We start from the raw sequence: 20691 nt of genomic DNA, 5'->3' as shown, positions 1-20691 counted from the left end.
TTCATATACGTAATAATTTCTGTTCATTTTACGTTTTAATGTCGCTCCTTACTTTCAGTTAACAAAAACTTGTTTTTTTTTTCATTTAATTTCTGAACGTTTTTGAATTAATTCAGCTTTGATTTTGGCTCACCGGACATGAATAATTAGAATGAAACTTGCATATTAATTTTACTTGTTTTGGCTAAATGGCTTTCTTGAAATTTTGTTCTGACGTAACTTACGAATTAGCTTGCGTAACGAACTTCTATATTTGTATGTTTTTATTAAGTATATTAGGGAGTTTACCCCTAGTTAATACATCACTCTTTACGCAAAAGTTCGAATTTTGTTCGAATCACAAACCCCTGAATCACAAAGGCCGGTTAATTAGAATAGATAGCTCTTTTGAAAGTACTAAAAAAAACTTTTGCGTTTGGGTGAGGTATTGACTAGGGGGCGAACCCCCTAATATGCGTAATAATTTTTGTTTGTTTTAAGTTTTAATGTTGCTCCTTACTTTTAGTTGAAAAAGCTTGTTTTTTTAGATTTAATTTCTGATCGTTTTTAAATAATGCTGGGAAATCCGGCGCCCCCTTCATAGAAATGTTCCTTCCCCCAAGGAACATCCTCCATGGAAAGATCCTCCCCCGTAACCCCCTCATCCGACAACCCCCGCCAGAAAAAAAAACCCTCCTGAAACGTCTGTATACTTCCCATTAACCAATACTATATGTAAAAAATGGGAAAACTTCATAACTTGCAGCCCTTTTCCCCAGGAACTGTGAGGGATTAAGTGATACTCAAAGAAATATTTATTAGATTATCGACTATTCTGAACAAAATAGCAATCTCAAAATTTTAATTGGGTGACTTCGGGGAAAAATGAGCTTGGGAGGGGGCCACGTTGCCCTTCAATTTTTGGTCACTTAAAAAGGGCACTAGAACTTTTAGTTTCCATTCAGATGAGCCCTCTCACGATATTCTAGGACTGAGGAAATAAAAAAAAAAAAAAAAAAACACGCATCCGTGATCTTTCTTCTGGCAAAGTATACAAAATTCCACATTTTTGCAGATTGGAGCTTGAAACTTCTATATTAGGGTTCTCTGATACGCTGAATCTGATGATGTGATTTTCATTAAAGTTCTATGACCGTCAGGGGTTGTTTCCCCCTTTTTTCGAAAATAAGGCAAATTTTCTCAGGCGCGTAACTATTTATTGGTAAAACTAAAATTAATGAAACTTATGTATTTGAAATCAGCATAAAAATTTAATTCTATTTATGTATCTATTGGTATCAAAATTTCGGCTTTTAGAGTTTTGTTTACTATTGAGCCGGGTCGTTCCTTACGTTACCACGAACTGTTTGATTGAGAACTTAATTAGTATCTACAATTTATTTAATTGCGAAGTTTTCAAAAATAAATGGTTCAGAGTATTATAAATAGCAAACTTAATCATAGGCAGCGCGCTATCGGTGCCTATGTAAAGAACGAGGTTGGCACAATGTGTTTTTTTTTCTCCATACCCGGGCACTTCGTATCGAAGGAGTTGTCGTAGAAACTAGAAAAAGGGCTCATTCAATTGGAAATTGTAGTGGCTAGTGCCCTTTTTGATAGTCGAAAACGATTGGAGGGCAATGGGCCTCCCAACGTCCATCATTCCCCCAAACATATCCAATCAACATTTTGAGATAACCATTTTGTTCAGCGTAGTTGATTTCCAGATAGAAAATATACTTTTGAGGAGGACACTCCCCCACAACCCTCGGGGCAAGGGTTTTAAGTTATGTCCTAAGGGCATATAAGAACGATGTCGGCACAATATACTATTTATTATTTTTTCCTTTAAAGCGGGGCACTTCATATGGAAGGGGTCGTCGTAGAAACTTCAAAAGGCGCTCATTCGATTGGAAATTGAGAGCTCTAGTGCACTTTTTAGTAGTCGAAAGGGATTGGAATGCAACTAACCCCCCTCCCATGCCTATCGTCCCCCCAAACACATCCAATCAAAATTAAGAGAAAGCCATTTTGTTCACTGAACAAAATAAACTACGCTGAACAATGTTCAGCGTAGTTGATTTCCAGATAGAAAATATGTTTTTGAGGAGGAAACTCCCCCACAACCCTCAGGGAAAGGGTTTAAAGTTATGCCCTGGGGGCATATAAGGTTTTTTATAGAAGGTGTTGTTGTAGAAACTTCAAAAAAAGACTCATTCGATTAGAAATTTTAAAGGGCTAGTGCCCTTTTTAATAGTCAAAAGTGATTGGAGGGCAACTAACCCCCCCCCGTCCCTGCTCATAATTTCCCAAAACACATCCAATCAAATTTTGGGATAGCCATTTTGTTCAGCGTAGTTGATGTTCAGATAGAAAATATGTTTTTGAGAAGGACACTCCCCCAGAGCCCTCAGGGCAAGTGTTTTAAGTTATGCCCTGAGGAAATATGAGGTTTTTAAAGAAGGTGTTGCCATAGAAACTTCAAGAAAAGCTCATTCGATTGGAAATTCAAAGGGCTAGTGCCCTATTTAATAGTCAAAAGTGATTGGAGGGTAACTAGTCCCCCCCACGCCCATCTGTCCCCCCAACACATCCAATAAAAATTTTGAGATAGCCATTTTGTTCAGCGTAGTTGATTTCCCGATAGAAAATGTATTTTGGAGGAGGACACTCCCCCAAAACCCTTAGGGCAAGAATTATAAGCTATGTCCTGGGGGCATATAACGGTTTTATTGAGATCTTTGTCGTAGAAACTTGAAAAAGGGCTCATTAATTTGAAATTCATTGTCGAAAGTGATTTGAGGGCAACTAACCCCCTCTCACGCCCACCTTATCCCCAAACACATCCAATCAAAAGTTTTAGATAGCCATTTTATGCATTGTAGTTGAAATTTTTGGAAATTAGGTCTTTAAGGATGACAACCCCTCCCCTCACAGCTTTCAGGGCAAGGTTTGCAAGTTATGCCCTGGGGGTATATAAAGTTTTTATTGAAAGCGATGTTGTAGAAACTTCAAAAGGGCTCATTCAATTAGAAATTGAAAGGGCTAGTGCCTTTTTTCATATTTGAAAGTGATTGTATAGCGACTAACGCCCCTCTCACGCCCACTATTTTCCCAAACTCATCGAATTAAAATTTTGAGATATCAATTTTGTTCAACGTAGTTGAAAGTTCTGGAAATTAGGTCTTTTAGGATAATAACCCCCTCAGAGCCCTCAGTGCAAGGGTTGTTAGTTATGCCCTGGGGGCATATAAGTTTTATATACCAAGTTGTTGTATAATTCATAGGCAGCGTGATCGCGCTGCCTAAGTAAAGAACGGGGACACTCGGGAACGAGACAAGAAACCGGGACTAAGTAGGTCTAATTAGGTCTTTTAGGATGATAACCCCCTCAGAGCCCTCAGTGCAACGGTTATAAGTTATGCCCTGATGCATATACAGTTTTTATTGAAAGCTTTGTCGGAGAAACTTCAAAAGGGCTAATTCAATTGGAAATTGAAAAGGCTAGTGCCTTTTTTAATAGTTGAAAGTGATTGGATAGCGACTAAGGCCCCTCTCAAGCCAATCATTTTCCAAAAGACATCCAATCAAAATTTTGTGATATCCATTTTGTTCAACGTTGTTGAACGTTCTGGAAATTAGGTCTTTAGGATGATAACCCTCCCAGAGCCCTCAGTGTAAGGGTTGTAAGTTATGCCCTGGAGACATATAAGGTTTATATATAAAGTTGTTGTATAAATCATAGGCAGCGCGATCGCGCTGCCTAAGTAAAGAACGGGGACACTCGGGAACGAGACAAAAAACCGGGACCAAGTTAAGAAGAGGACAATCCCCCACAACCCTTAGGACAATAGTTTTAAGTTATGCCCTTGGGGCATATAAGAACGATTTTGGAACAATGTATTATTTATTAATTTTTTCCTTTAGAGCAGGGCACTTCGTATCGAAGAAGTTGTCGTAGAAACTTCGAAAAGCGCTCATTCAATTGAAAATTGGAGTGGCTTGTGTCCTTTTTAATAGTTGAAAGTGATTGGAAGGCGACTAACACCCCTTCCACGCCCACTATTTCCCGAAACACATCCAATCAAAATTTTGTTCAATTTTGAGCCATTTTGTTCAGTGTACTTGATTTCCAGATAGAAAATATGTTTTTGAGGAGGATACTCCCCCAGAGCCCTCAGGGCAAGGGTTTTAAGTTATGCCCTGGGGGCATATAAGGTTTTTAAAGAAGGCATTGTCGTAAAAGCTTCAAAAAGCCATTTTGTTCAGCTCAGTTAATTTCCAGATAATAAATTATGTTCTTGAGGACAGTCCCCCGCAGCCTTTAGGGTGAGCGTTGTAAGTTATGCCCGGGGGCATATAAGCTTTTTTACAGAAGGCGTTGTCGCAGAAACTTTAAAAAATGGCTCATTCGATAGGAAATTCAAAGGGCTAGTGCCGTTTTTAATAGTCGAAAGTGATTAGAGGGCAGCTAACCCACCTCTCACGCCCACCTTTTCCCCAAAAACATCTAATCAAAACTTTGAGATAACCATTTTATTCAACATAGTCTTAAGTTCTAGAAATTAGGTCTTTGATGATGAAACCCCCCCCCATCCCTCAGGGCAAGGGTTGCAAATTATGCCATGGGGGCGTATAAGATTTTTATATAACACGTTGTCGTAGAAACTTCAAAAAGGGCTCATTCGATTGGAAATTGAAATGGCTAGTGCCCTTTTTAATAGTCGAAAGTTATTGGAAAGCAACTAACATCCCTTCTACGCCCACCATTTCTCCAAGCACATCCAATAAAGAATTTGAGATAGCCATTTTGTTCCACGTAGTTCAAAGTTCAGTTCAGTTCGTAGTTCAAAATTGTCGTAGAAAAATGAAAAAGGGCTCATTCTATTTGAAATTCAAAGGGCTAGTACCCTTTTTGATTGTCAAAAGTGATTGAAGGTAACTACCCCCCACGCCCATCTTTTCTCCAAAGACATCCAATCAATATTTTCGATAGCCATTTTTTTCAGTGTAGTTGAAAGTTTTGGAAATTAGGTCTTTAAGGATGACAACCCCTCCCCCCAGCCCTCATGGCAAGGGTTGTAAGTTATGCCCGGGGGTGTATGAGGTTTTTATTGAAAGCGTAGAAACTTCAAAAGGGGCTCATTCAATTGGAAATTGAAAGGCCTAGTACCCTTTTTAATAATTGAAAATGATTTGAGAGCAACTAATGCCCCTCTCATGCCCACCATTTTCCCTAACACATCCAATAAAGATTTTGAGATAGCCATTTTGTTCCACGTAGTTCAAAGTTCAGGAAATTATACCTTTGAGCAGGACACTCCCCCCACAGTCTTCAGGGAAAGGGTTATAAGTTATGCCCTGGGGGCATATAAGGTTTTTATTGAAATCTTTGTCGTAGAAAATTGAAAAAGGGCTCATTCTATTTGAAATTCAAAGGGCTATTACCCTTTTTGATTGTCAAAAGTGATTGAAGACAACTACCCCCCCACGCCCATCTTTTCTCCAAACACATCCAATCAATATTTTCGATAGCCATTTTTTCAGTGTAGTTGAAAGTTATGGAAATTAGGTCTTTAAGGATGACAACCCCTCCCCCCAGCCCTCATGGCAAGGGTTGTAAGTTATGCCCGGGGGGCGTATGAGGTTTTTATTGAAAGCGTAGAAACTTCAAAAGGGCTCATTCAATTGGAAATTGAAAGGCCTAGTGCCCTTTTTAATAATTGAGAATGATTGGAGAGCGACTAACGCCCCTCTCATGCCCACCATTTTCCCTAACACATCCAATAAAGATTTTGAGACAGCCATTTTGTTCAATGTAAGTGAAAGTTCTTAAAATTAGGTCTTTTAGGATGATAATCTGTCATAGCGCTTTGAATTTCAAATCGAATGAGCCCTTTTTCAAGTTTCTACGACAAAGATTTCAATAAAAACCTTACATGCCCCTAGGGCATATCTTAAAACCCTTGCCCTGAAGACTCTGGGGGAGTGTATTCCTCAAAAACATATTTTCTATCTGGAAATCAACTACGTTAATTAAAATGACTATCTCAAAATTTTGATTGGATGTGTTTCGGGAGATAATGGGCATGGGGGGGGGCTAGTTAACCTCCAATCACTTTCGCATATTAAAAAGGGCACTAGCCGTTTGAATTTCCAATCCAATGAGCCTTTTTTGAAGTTTCTACGACAACGCCTTCTATAATGAATCTTATATGCCCCAATATTATAACTCAAAACCCTTGCCCAGAAGGTTTTGGGGGAGTGTCCTCCTCCAAAACATATTTTCTATCCGAAAATCAACTACTCTGAACAGACTGGCTATCTTAAAATTTTGATTGGATCTGTTTGGGGGGAATGATGGGCGTGGGGGGGATAGTTACCCTCCAATCACTTTCGACTATTAAAAAGGGTACTAGCCCTTCGAATTTCCAATCGAATGAGCCTTTTATGAAGTTTCTACGACAACACCTTCTATAAAAACCTGGTATGCCCGCAGATCATAACTTAAAACCCTTGCCCTGAGGGTTGTGGGGGAGTCTCCTCCTCAAAACATATTTTCTATCTGGAAATCAACTACACTGAACAAAATGACTATCTCAAAATTTTGATTGGATGTGTTTGGGGAAATGACGGACGTGGGGGGGCTAGTTGCCCTCCAATCACTTTCGACTATTTAAAAGGGCACTAGAACTCTCAATTTCCAATCGACTGAGCCCCTTTTGAAGTTTCTACGACGACCCCTTCCCTGTGAAGTGCCCTGCTCTAAAGGAAAAAATAATAAATATTACATTGTTCCAACATCGTTCAAAAACATATTTTCCATCTGGAAATCTTCTACGCTGAACAAAATGGCTATCTTAAAATTTTGATTGGAGGTGTTTGGTGGAATAATGAGCATGGGGGGCTAGTTGCCCTCCAATCGCTTTCGACTATTAAAAAGGGCACTAGCCACTACAATTTCCAATCGAATGAGCCCTTTTCGAAGCTTCTACGACAACTCCTTCGATACGAAGTGCCACCTTTTCCCCAAACACATCTAATCAAAACTTTGAGATAGCCATTTTATTCAACGTAGTTTTAAATTCAGGAATTTAGGCCTTTGAGGATGACAGCCCCCCAGAGCCTTCAAGGCAGGGGTTGTAAATTATGGCCAGGGGGCATGTAAGATTTTGTATATGCGTTGTCGTAGAAACTTCAAAACGGCTCATTCGATTGGAAATTGAAATGACTAGTGCCCTTTTTCATAGTCGAAAGTGATTGGAAAGCAACTAACACACCTTCCACGCCCACCATTTCCCCAAGCACATCCAATAAAGATTTTGAGATAGCCATTTTGTTCCAAGCAGTTCAAAGTTCAGGAAATTATACCTTTAAACGGGACACTCCCCCACAGTCTTCAGGGCAAGGGTTATAATTTATGCCCTGGGGGCATACAAGGTTTTTAATGAAATCTTTGTCGTAGAAACTTGAAAAAGGGCTCTTTCAATTGGAAATTCGAAAGGCTAGTGCCCTTTTTAATTGTCGAAAGTGATTTGAAGGCAACTAATCCCCTTCTCACGCCCGTCTTTTCTCCAAACACATCCAGTCAATATTTTAGATAGCCATTTGATTTGTAACGTAGTAGAAAGTTTTGGAAATTAGGTCTTTAAGGATGACATCCCCCCCCAGACCTCAGGGCAAGGGTTGTAAGTTATGCCCTGGGGGCGTATAAGGTTTTTATTGAAAGCATAGAAACTTCAAAAGGGCTCATTCAATTGGAAATTGAAAGGGCTAGTGCCTTTTTAGTAGTTTAAAGAGATTGGAGAGTGACAAACGCCCCTCTCTCGCCCACCATTTTCCTAAACACATCCAATCAAAATCTTGAGATATCTATTTTGTTCAACGTAGTTGAAAGATCTTGAAATTAGGTCTTTTAGGATGATAACCCCCTCAGAGCCCTCAGTGCAAGGGTTGTAACTTATGCCCTGGGGGCATATAAAGTTTATATAGAAAGTTGTTATACAAATTTCAAAAAGGGCTCATTTGATTGGAAATTGAAATTGCCCTTTTAATAGTCGAAAGTAAGTGGAGAGTAATTAACCCTTCTCATGCGCCCACCATTTTCCCAAAAACATTTAATCAAAGTTGAGAGATAGCCATTTTGTTCAACGTAGTTGAAAATTCTGGAAATTATGTATTTAAGGATGACAACCCCCCAGAGCCCCAAGGGCAAAGGTTGTAAGTTCTGCCCTGGGGGCATATAAGGTTTTAATAGATAGAGTTGTCGTAAAACTTGGAAAGGGGCTCATTCAACTCGAAATTGAGAGGACTAGTGCCCTTTGTAATAGTCAAAAGTGATTGGAGGGTAACTAACCCCCCTCTCATCCCACCATTCCTCCAAACACATCCAATCACAATTTCAGATAGCCATTTTGTTCAACGTAGTAGAGAGCTCTGGGAATTAGGTCTTTGAGAATGACACCCCCCTCCAGCACTCTGGACAAGGAATGTAAGTTATGCCGTGGGGCATATAAGATTTGTATTGAAAGTTTTGTCGTAGAAACTTCAAAAGGGATCTTTTGATTGGAAATTGAAAGGTCTAGGGCCATTTTTAATAGTTGAAAGTTATTGGAGAGCGACTACCGCCCCTCTCACGCCCACCATTTCTCCAAACACATCCAATTAAAATTTTGAGATAGCTATATTGTTTAACATAGTTGAAAGTTCTGGAAATTTTGGTCTTATAGGATGAGAACCACTCTAACAGACCTTAAGGTAAGGGTTGTAATTTATGCCCCGGGCCATATAAGGTGTTTATAGAAAGCGTTGTCGTTTCCAAAAGGGCTCATTTGATTGGAAATCGAAAGAGCTAGTGCCCTTTTTAATAGTCAAAAGTTATTGGAAGGGTTGACATTTTTATAGTAGAGATCGAAGTGGGCATTATTTATTATTAGTCTCCGTTTAGTCTCTGTTTAGTCTCAGGAGTGATAACATCTTTTTGGATCTAGTGAACTTTAAAACCAGCTATGAAATTGTATTAATTCAGTGCCTTGAGCTATAATATATTCATTGACCTTGAGGATTACAGAAATTTCACAATATTCTGCTACGAATTATAATCTAAAGTAAACTTATTGATATTGACTAACTGCTTTGTTTGGATTTAATAATACTGTAGCAACAACAGGTACAACATTTCCGTGTTTTGAAAATTTTTTTTTTAGTTCAAATTTTAAGGGAAAGAAAAGGAAGGAAAGAAGGGAAAAAAAGATTATTTGGCTAATAAAATAATTTAATAGCCAAATTTTCGCTGATTCAGTAACAGCCTGTGCAGAAGAGAGCGGGAACAAACACAAGAGCCGTATCTGTACCGGCAGGATATTGATCCTTAAACTGCTGGGGAAGAGCGATTTGGGTACCGGCACTTCCCACAGGTTTTGTTAGCTGTATCTCGCTAGCATTCATTCTGTGTAGTTCATTCAGCATTCATTCACCCAAGAAACGAGTGAACAGCCAGAGGCGATACGTATATGTTTGCGAATACTTTTTGGACCGGTTTTGAATGTGATTAAGGACTTGAATTGTTAATTGTTGTGACATCATTGGATACGATTGGACTTAATTTGGATAGATTATAAGCGAAAGAAAAATGTCGAAAATCAAGTATATATTTAGACCTTTTTTAAATTTCATCCAGCGCTGATTTAACTTCGAAGATATTCCCCATGAATCGGTTGCAAGCACTGGCATGAGATTTTTTGACAAGGAATATGTCACACAAGCCGTAAGATCTATACGAGATCAATTAGATAACCAGATGAAATCATTTTGAAAGAGCGTAGAAGCACAATAAATGTATCTGTTTTTGCAGAAGATGTGATTCACATGCTATGAAGGAATTGGACACTAAGGGTGATTTCCATTTCAAATTCACTATTTATGATCCATCTGAGACTCCTTCCATACCTCACGATTTTAACGTGCAAACTAAACGAATGTAAAGAAAAAATGAATGCATGGCTAGACCGATGCAACGCCAGTTTTGACACTAAAACGTGGCCTACTCCCAGCGAATCTCTAAGTATCCCGCTTCACGTAAAAGAAGCACCTCCCGAAATTTATAAATCGTGCCAAAAGCAGAAATATTTTCTTGATTCCAATGGTGCATCCAGAAAAGTACGGAAGGTAGTTATGAGAAGCGATACGCTGGTGTTTTATGCTAGAACCGATCAAGTTGCAGAAGCTATAGCTAATAGCATAAAATCGAAGTCCGAGGTTGTAGTTAAAATCCATAAACCGAAATTCCTGGCTGTGGCTAAATTTGTCCCTGAAGATACGACAAACGAGGAGAGTGGGTCTGCTATGGAAGGGATCCAAGAAGCGAAATGCTATGGTACTAGCAAGTTAGTCAAACTAACATTCAGAGACAAAGAAGCTCTTGAAAAAGCACTGAAATATGGCGTTTACGTCGGTTATTGCCATATCAAGGTGGACAAATATGTTGCCGCCCCTCTGAGGTGTTTTAAATGCCAAAAGTTTGACCACTTGCAACGAGATTGCCCTAACAATGCGAAGTGTTCCAGGTGCTCCGGCGATCACGAAAACCCTAAAGACAATCCATGTGTCCGTGATACTAGATCTGCTAATTGCTCTGGAAAGCATCCATGTTAAAGCTCGCAATGCCCGGTTTATAAAAGACAATTAGAGGCTAGTTCAAACAAACGTAAGCAATGAATGCAACTATCTCGCTTTATAGCAGAAATATAAACGGGCACGCTCCACACAAGCTGTCTCTTTTAAGTGATCTAGTAACCAAGCATAGCATAATATGCATTCAGGAACATTTGATAACATCCAATCATTCAGCAATCCTTGACCGAATTCCAGGAAAGGACTATTTTTTGCAGCCTGCTATCCGCAACAGCTCAGTTGGAAGGTCGAGTGGTGGAATCTTGATCATTGTAGACTCCAATTTGCAATGCACGCTAATTGATTCATGCGATTCTTTTTCTGCGATCAGAGTTCCTGGTCCAAATGGCTTTATAGTCATATCAGTGTACCTCCCTACAAATTATCGTGATGTCCTCTCGGAAAGGCATTAAACGAAGGCTTGTGCGAGACTCGGGAGGTTGGCCGAACAATACAAGTCAGAAAAGATTATTATCTGTGGGGACTTCAACTGTCAGCTTCTAGATGATGATCGTTTTTTCACCATATTAAGGGGGTGTCTGCCAGACGCTATGGCCCCGACTCCAAAATCCCAGTCCTTCACGTTTGTCCACAGCGCATCCCTGGCTACATCAGATATCGATCACTTTTTCGTAAATTTTCTACTTCCGACTGGGATTAAAGCCATTGTTGACTCGGAACACAATTGTAGCGATCACCTTGGGATTAGCTTAATGGTACCATTCTCCACCTACAAGCGGTGCCCTGGGCGATCATGGTTTATCAAGAGTGAATGGCAAAGGATAGATCAGTCCTTGTACAAAGATATTCTTGACTCAACTCTTGCTAAAATCAAAGTACCGTTCCACCTGCTTACTCATGGCCAAAATGAAGACAGACTAGCCCTGAACATCTTTTGCTCCGAAATTATTCATTCGATGAAGCTTGCGGAATCTGCCGCTGTTCCAGTGGCAAAAGTGTACCCCAACACTCGCAAAAAGGGATGGGATAACCCAAATGTCAAGTTTGCCAAGAAGAGATCCAAGTTCTGGTACGAACTGTGGAAGGACTGCGGCAAACCCCGCTCTGGAGTAATTTTTCAGTGCTTTCGACATGCCAAAAAAGAATTCAAACGTACTGTCGAGAATATGCGAGTCCAGCAAGTGGAGAAGTTGTCTTGTGATTGCAGGAGTGACCCAAACATCTTATGGAAGCGATTCCAATCTAACAGGGCCGACGCTGATGTGCAAAGTCCCATTCCCGATGAAAGTTGGGTAAACCATTACAAGGACGTGTTTGCGCCACCACCCAACGAGCTGGACTCCGTATATAAATCTGAGTTAGATAGGCAATTAATCAGCACAAAACTCCACCGCACTGCTGTCATTGTTTCCAAACGGCATATTGAGATAATAGTGAGAAAATTGAAAAAGAACAAGTCTCCAGGGCTCGATGGGATCACTTCGAGGCACTTACAGCACGGCACAGAACGTTTACATGAGTACTTAGCCTTACTATTCCAAATGAGCATCGAGCAGGGACTCACACCTGCCAACTTTCATGGTTGCCGCACATCCAATATTCTGAAAAAGAATCGAGATCCCTTGCTTTGTAAAAGCTACAGACCAATCACAGTTTCATCGGTTACCAGCAAAGTATTTGAGAAGGTACTGTTGCCCCATATTACGTCACACGCTCTAATGGGAGACAAACAACTTGGATTCAGAAATGGGTTGGGCTGTGGACACGCCCATCGGCTACTAAGATGAATAATGAGGTCTACATCTTTAGTTAAAGAGCCACTCTTTGCCTGCAGTGTCGACATTTCCGCTGCGTTCGATTCTGTCGTCCACTCGCAAGCACTGTGGTGCCTCTTAGATTCAGGAGTCGACCCCCGAATTGTCCTTGTTCTCCATGACTGGTACTCCCACACGCATATTCGTCTAGCTTTGGGATGGAAACAATCGCCGGTCACGGCAAGCAAAAGGTTTCTGAACCCATTCAGCTCTTCAAAGGAGTTCGGCAAGGATCTGCTCTAAGCCCTATCATCTTTAATTCTGCGATTTACTCTGTAACTAGATTCGTTCGTGGGACCTTCTTTTTGGAGGGCTTGGATCTAAGTTTCATTTCTTATGCAGATGACTTGTTGCTCCTAAGCAGCACGCTGAAGGGTCTACAAGAGAATCTTCGTCTCTTAGTGACCCTATACAGAAGAATAGGACTACGAGTCAACATAGAGAAAACCGAATTTATCGTTTTTAGCGGCACCAACTCGACCAATTCGAATCTTGTCCTTGACGGTATCAGAATCCAGCAGTCCCAGTCCCTAAAATACCTTGGTATCACGTATGGCCAGACGCCTAGGTCAACTAGAGGCTTGTTGGCTGAATCAGTCTGTAAATCTATCCGCTCAGCATATGAAAAAGCTGTCAAATGCAAGTGGTCATTTAAGCAACCTATTAAATCAAAACTACTCAACGCCATCGTCTCTCCTGCCATCTGGTATATATCAACATTGTGATTAATTTTTTCCCTCACCAAGCATCGAAAAACACGAACAACTTATTACACATTTACGAAATTTTTGCTTGGACTTCCGCTAAGATTTTCTAACACGGAGATCTCATCCATATATGGAATCCTTGATCCATCAACCAATGTGATTGATCTAGAACGGAGAGCCTCAAGACGATCCCTCAGTAAACTCTACGACTCACCGCTGACTCAACTGTTTCTGTGAATGAAATACCTGCATTTAATTTTTAGTGTTGAACATGTTTTTCTTCTTTCTTTGTTTCATTTTGTACACCACTTTTTTTCCATTTCTCCATTGTAAGCGGGCATAAATAAATATATATATATTATTTTTTGTTGTTGTTGTTGGTTGGACCAGGACACTTCGTATCGAAGGAATTGTCGTGGGAACTTCGAAAAAGACTCATTCGATTGAAAATAGAAAGGGCTGATGCCCTTTTTAATAGTCGAAAGTGATTTGAGGGCAACTAAACCCCCTTTCACTCCCACCCTCTCACGCCCACCCTTCCACGCCCACCTTCCCCCGCCAGTCCTCCCATTTCTGCTCTTAAAATTTAACCAAATCAAAATAGCGTAAGTGTATCAAAGCTATCAAAGAAAGTAAATAGATTTTTTTGCGAATGGTATGAAGTTTTCCATTTCAGGTCACCTAGAGGAGGTATGAAACTAAATTAAACAGTACTATCTGTGTCCAGATTTTAAAAGGGTGTATGTTGTTAAAAATTGCTGAAACTTTTGCTCCAATATACAAATAGCAGGGCAAACTATAAATTCTTAAAAAACGAAAAGATTTAAAGTATTATTTTCTTTTTCCCTGAAAAGACTATGTCACTATAAAACCAACAGAAATTAATTGAAAAAAACTTTTTCCACCAAATAAGTTTTTAAAAGAAAAGTAAAGATCTCCTATAAACAAAAATGACCTAAAATAAAATCAAATAATCTACCAGGTGTGAAACTGCCACAAATCAGCATCAATAAATAAATGAAACACAAAACGAACAGAAATTACAATAACTAACCGAGTCAAACTCAAAACAAGCAGAAATTAACATAAGTTGGGCCCAAAACCCCTATGCCTTCCCAAGGCCAGAACAAAATTTACACTTTACTGAAAAAATACAAAAGAATGTGCATTGTCAGTTTAATGTACATATACTGATATTTAGTAATCAAAATGTTAATATTATTTGACTTATTTAAATTATAAAAGTAAAAAAATTTATATCTTTTCGGTAAAGTGCAAATTTTGTTCTGGCCTTGGGAAGACATAGGGGTTTTGCGCCCAACTTACGTTAATTTCTGTTCGTTTTGGGTTTCATTTATTTATCGATGCTGATTTGTAGTAGTTTCACGCTTGGTAGATTATTTGATTTCATTTTTGCTCATCTTTTGTTTAATGAAGTTCTTTAATTTTCTTTCAAAAACTTATTTTGTGGAAAAAGTTTTTTTAATTAATCATAAAATAAGAAGAGCTTAGGTAAAAATTAAACTTAAACAATCACAAATTGCTATCAATGAACACATGAAACTTATTTTAACCAGATTTAAAAATGTATCAAACTTGGAAGCAACATAAATTAGAAAAATAGCAGCGGGGCTGCCACCTCGTTGAACTTTCTAAAGGCTATAGTGTGAGTTGCTCTTTAATGAAAGTAAAACTGATTTTGAACTTTTTTTTTTATTCTGATAGTATTAAACAATTAAACACTTCTTGAACTCTCACAAACATTTTGTTTTTTTTTACTGATTAAGGAAAGTTTCCAAAAAGGAAGCGTTTCAATAAAAATACTAAAGAGATATTTTGTTTTCGATAATGCGTTACGGATGCTCTTGTCTAAAAATGTTTAAGGCGGGGGGTTGTAAAGACTTATCCAAGGGTGGGGGTACATAGTTTAAATCCCACTGATGTTTTTGACCGACTCATAAAACGTAACAAAAATGCATATAAACAAATTCTTTATACGTTTTTTGATTTTTTTCGTAAAAAAACTCCCGACACAAATCATGAATACGCCCTTTGGTAGGGGAGTCCTTACTTTTGTTTTTGGAGATTTGTCGTTGTTTAAAATTTTACTTGGTTGTTCATTATAATTTCTATTCATTCCTAAGATTCATTTATCGTAGCCTAATATCTGTTATTCTTATGCTTGAAGTGACTATTGATTTTAATTTCTGTTTGTTGTGGGTTTCTCTTATTCATACCTGGTAATTTCTATTCGAATTAAAATGAAGCAGAAAAGGAAGTTTTCACGATATTTTTTTAGACCACACTTCCTTTCCGTTTACAATTGAAAAGAAAATCTATTCAAAAATGAGTAATATTTTTTATAAGACTGTAAAAATAAAACAGAAGCCTTAATTATCAACTGACAAAATAGCCTGAGGTGGTTCTCACTAAAACGATCGACTTCAATACTAACTACTATTAAGGCTAAACGTATGAAGGTGAAAAGATATTTGAAGTAAATAAAAACGCACTATGCGCATACAAACTGTCAAAAGGGTGAATCTCAAAAATGGATTTGGGTATTAAGTTGGAACTTCCAGAGAATGCTTAAAAGGAAGATCAATTGTCCAAACGGTAATATATGCATGCTGCTACTACTGCTACTGTTACTGTCACTACTAGTACTATTAATACTTCTAAACTGCTCCAACTACTTCTTTAATTGCAACTATCTGTAAGACTAAGAGCATTAAGATGAAATTTTCAGGAAGTATACGAATATACAGGTTGTCGGTAACGTCATGGCAACGGCTAATTGTATTAAATTGAAACTTCAAAGACTTGATGAGGGGATGTTCAACTGACCTAAAGACCATGTGTTAATACAACTGCTGCTACTAGTACTAGTTTTGTTACTGTTAATACTACTAGTGGTACTACTAGTACTAATACTACTACTGTGACTACTATTATAACTATGCCTAAGGGTATTAAAGTGAAATTTTCAGGGAATATACTTACAGGGCTTGTTTCGAGGGATGTTGAACTAACCTAAAGACAATATTTGTATCCTATTACCAGGGGCGAATCTCCAGCATTTTTATTGGGGGTTAAGAGGGGTCCATATCCAGATAGTCAAAAGACATAGGGTGTATAATAATGATTTCCTTCACATTATTGGGGGGCAACTGCCCCCCCCCTGCCACCCCCACACCACGCCTCTGCCTATTACTACTGCGTCTACACATACTAATACTACTACTGCTCCTGCTACAACAATTACTATTGCTATTAAAATTAAGGATGCTATTATTAATTCTACTGCTACATCAGTAACTACTCGTACTACTGCTACTTCTACTACTGCTGCTAAAGCTAAGGGTATTAGGTCGGAAAGTTTTGAGAATATTGAAACAGTATTGAACGAAAACGAAGCACACTATGCACATACAGGTTATCATGAGGACGCATCAGCAATGCTTCAGGAATGGTTCATGGTATTAAGTTGAAACTTTCAGCGTGTGTTGAGGAGGATGTTGAAGAAAACAAAAGATACTATGTGTATGCTGCTACTAATGCCACTAATGCTACTACAACTATTGTTACTACGCAAACTAAGGCTATTAAGAGGAAGCTACCAATGAGTTTAGGTGGATTTTAAACTAAATCAAAACGAACTATGACCATGTGGAATGTCATAAGGATGACACAGCAATATCTCAAGTACATCTTACATCATTAATTTAGACCTTTTAGGGTTAGTTGTGGAGGATTTTGAACTAGCCAGATGGTGCTTTGCGTATACAATTGGTACTATTACTACGATTGCTGTAACTAATGACGCTAAAGTTATTAAGGGAAACTTTAGGGAACATTTAGGGGGGGGGGGTTGAATTAAAGGAAAAAACTATACGCATACAGGTTTTCAAAAGGGCATACAAGCAATATCATATGCGGTGTAGCACCATCATAGACTGCAATATCATTAAGACTTTTAAAGGAACTAATCCCATTGGAAATTAAAAGTTCTAGTGGCTTTTATAAACGTCAAATCAAAATTCTAAGATATCCCTTTTGTAAAGCATAGTTGAACGGTCCAAAAACTATGTCTCTAGGGTTATTAGGTATGTCAACCCCCCACAGTTACGCAATATAACCTTAATGCTTTAAAACTAAGTGAAAGGGCATTTGGGTTTTCTGGTTGCCAATAAAAGATCGTAGCAGTATCATAGGCAGCGCAATAGCGCTGCCCAAGTAAAGAAAGACGTTGGCACAATGTATTATTTATTTTTCTTTTTTTGGTTGGTCTTAGACCAGGGCACTTCGCATCGAAAGATTAGTCGTAGAAAATTGGAAAAGGGCTCATTCGACTAAAAATCCTCAGGCAAGGGTTGTAATTTATGCTCTGTGGGCATATAAGTTTTTTTTGAAAGTGTTGTCGTAGAAACTTCGAAGAGGGATCATTCAATTAAAATTTCAAAGGGCTAGTGCTCTTTTTAATAGTCGAAAGTAATTGGAGGGCAACTAGCCACCCTCTCACGCCCACCATTTCCCAAAACACATCCAATAAAATTTTTGAGATAGCCATTTTATTCAACATAGTCGAAAGCTCTGGAAATTAGGTCATAGAAGATGACAAACCCCCACAGCCCTTGAGAGAAAAATTTTGAGATATACGTTTTGTTCAACACAGTTTAAAACTTTGGAAATTAGGTCTGTGAGGATGATAACCCCCTCAGATCTATAAGGGTTATAAGTTACGCCCTGGGGCCATATAAGGTTTGTATAGAAAGCGCTGTCGTAGAAACTTCAAAAAGGGATCATTTGATTGGAAATTGAAAGGGCCTGTGCCCTTTTTAATAGTCGAAAGTGATTGGAGGGCAGCCAAACCCCTTATTACGCCCACCATTTCCCCAAACACATCCAACCAGAATTTTGAGATAACCATTTTATTCAACGTAGTTGAATGGTCCGGAAATTATGTCTTTGAGGATGACAAACCCCCCACATCCCTCAAGGCAAGGGCTGTAAGGTATGCCCGTGGGGCATATAAGGTTCTTATAGAAAGCTTTGTCGTAGAAACTTTAAAAATGGCTCATTCAATTGGATCTTGAAAGGGATATTGCCCTTTTAAATATTCGAAAGTGATTGGAGGGCAACAAGACCCCCTCTCACGCCAACCATTTCCCCAAAAACACGCCATCAAAATTTTGAGATATCCATTTTGTTCAATGCAGTTGAAAGTTTTGGAAATTAGGTCTTTGATGATGATAACCCCTACTCCCCCCACTCCTCAGAGCAGGAGTTTTAAGTCATGCCCTTGGGGCATATAAGGTTTTTATAGAAAGCGTTGTAGTAGAAAATTAAAAAAACGGCTCATTCGATTTGAAATTGAAAGGGTTAGTGCCCCATTTAATAGTAGAAAGTTATTGGAGGGCAACTAACCCTCTCTCACGCCCACCATTTCCCCAAACACATCCAATCAATCTTTTAAGATAGCTATTTTTCTCAACGTAGTTGAAAGTTAAAGAAATTAGGTCTTTAAGGATGATACCCCCCCCCCCACAGCCCTCAGGGTAAGGGTTGTAAATTATACCCTGGGGGGCATATAAGGTTTTACAGAAAGTGGTATTATAGAAACTTCAAAAAGGGCTTATTCAATTGGAAATTCAAAGGGCTATTGCCCTTTTTAATAGTCGAAAGTGATTGAACTAACGCCCCTCGCACGCCCACCATTTCCCAAAACACATCCAGTCAAAATTTTGAGATAGCCATTTCGTTCAACGAAAGTTCTGAAAATTAGGTCATTGAGGATGGCAAACCCCCACAACCCTCTTGGCGAGAGTAATCAGACGCTCTGGTGCTGTTTTTAAGAGTCAAAGTTATCTGGGGGCAGATACCTCCCCCCCCCCACCCCCACACGTTGTATTGTCCCGAAATGCATCTAATAGAAATTTTGAGATAGCCATTTTATTCAAAATAGTCTAAATATCATATAACAAGGCTTTTTGGGGTTGAAACAAACCCCAGAGATTAGGGGCAAGGGTTGTAAGTTATGACCAGGGAGTATTTAAGGTTTATATTCAAGGGATGGTTGTTTAACTTTAGAAGAGGCTCAGTCTTTCTCCCTGAAAAAAAGTACGTCAATATAAAACGAACAGAAATTAATTAAAAAAACTTTCCAAGGAAAATGTTTTCAAAAAAAAGTAAAGAACTTCATTAAACCAAAAATGAACAAAAATAGAATTAAACAATCTACTAATCAATCATACAACTACCACAAATCAGTATCAATAAATAAATGAAACCCAAAACAAACAGAAATTAAAATAAATAACAGAGCCAAACTCAAAGCGAGTAGAAATTAATAAGAGTAGGGTTCTAAACCCCATGCTTTGTAAAAGCCAGGATATAATTTGTATTTTACTGAAATAATATTAAATGTTTTCACTTTTATAACTTTAAGAAATCAAAATTTAATTAAGATTTTAAGGAATAAATATCAGCATATATATATATTAAATTGACAATGCACATTTTCTTTAGTAAATTCAGTTTTTTTTTTTTTTGTACAGTAAAGTAAAAATTATATTCTGGCTTTTAGAAGGCATAGGGGCTTAGAACTCTACTCATATAAATTTTTGCTCGTTTTGAGCTTGACTCTGTTATTTATTTTAATTTCTGTTTGTTTTGGGTTTCAATTTTTTATTGATACTGATTTGTGGTAGTTGTATGCTTTTGAATTTACTCTTCTGTTGCAGATTTTAGATTGTCTTTCATTTGTTTATTTGCTCTTTGATTTATTTACGATTAAGATACACATGCATCAGCAATTTGTTGCAAAAATAACCAAAGAACGCAAAACAAACGAATATATGCTTCGAAATTGTCTAACTGAATTGCCGTTGGTATTTCAATCGGAAAAAGTTTCTTCATTAGCTTTTCCTTTTATTTAAATTTATTTAACTTATTTTACTTATTATGCCACAAAATAAATGCTAATACATTTTGGCAGTCATTTTCAGAATTGTTTGGACAATACAACTAAAAGAATAAATAACTTTCAAAAAATGAACTCCTACGCCTCCCGTTGAGAAATCGTATCATCGCCACAGAAGTAACAGATTATTGGCGATGATTGACAGGTTGAAAAATGCTTGTCCCATCCATGTCATTCTTGGCAGAATTTCGTCTCCTCTTATATTGGTGTCAACCTTAACTGTGAGCGTATTCAACAGTCTATTGGAAAGGATTTATAATCAATTGGTCAGTAAGTCTTATTTATTTTTATTTAATCACCATTGTTATCTTGATTATTTTCATCTTGACAAATTAATTTATTTACACTTTGACAGGACCTGTTACAAAATGTTAGCCACAGGCTGTATATGGCCCACTAAAACGCACAATGTGAACCGCCAAACCTAGTTGAAAAGAATGCAATATTATCATGAAATTTTAGAGTAACTTTTGTTTCGAATTATTTTTATAGTTAGATGAATAGAATATTTATAAAAACGGAGACATTTATTTTAATTCTAAGATGGGATTAAACCTAGGATGGGATGTAGAAAGTA

General features: G+C 38.2%; 1 protein-coding gene across 3 annotated transcripts in view; it reads left to right on the top strand.

Annotated features, from left to right (window-relative positions):
* Positions 1-20691, top strand: part of LOC148943465 (uncharacterized) — a 328640-nt gene that overhangs the window by 43337 nt on the left and 264612 nt on the right. For 2 of the 3 annotated variants that reach the window (XM_089101810.1, XM_089101812.1), the window contains exon 2: positions 20130-20380. The gene's annotated coding sequence lies outside the window, so the exon portion shown is untranslated. The remainder of the gene's footprint in view (positions 1-20129; positions 20381-20691) is intronic. The other variant, XM_089101811.1, reaches the window with a different exon arrangement.

This window comes from Artemia sp. Qi Xiang Cuo, chromosome 15 (genome assembly GCF_049724085.1).
Source record: "Artemia sp. Qi Xiang Cuo chromosome 15, ASM4972408v1, whole genome shotgun sequence".
NCBI lineage: Eukaryota > Metazoa > Arthropoda > Branchiopoda > Anostraca > Artemiidae > Artemia > Artemia sp. Qi Xiang Cuo.
This window is presented reverse-complemented; position numbering and strand designations above follow the sequence as displayed.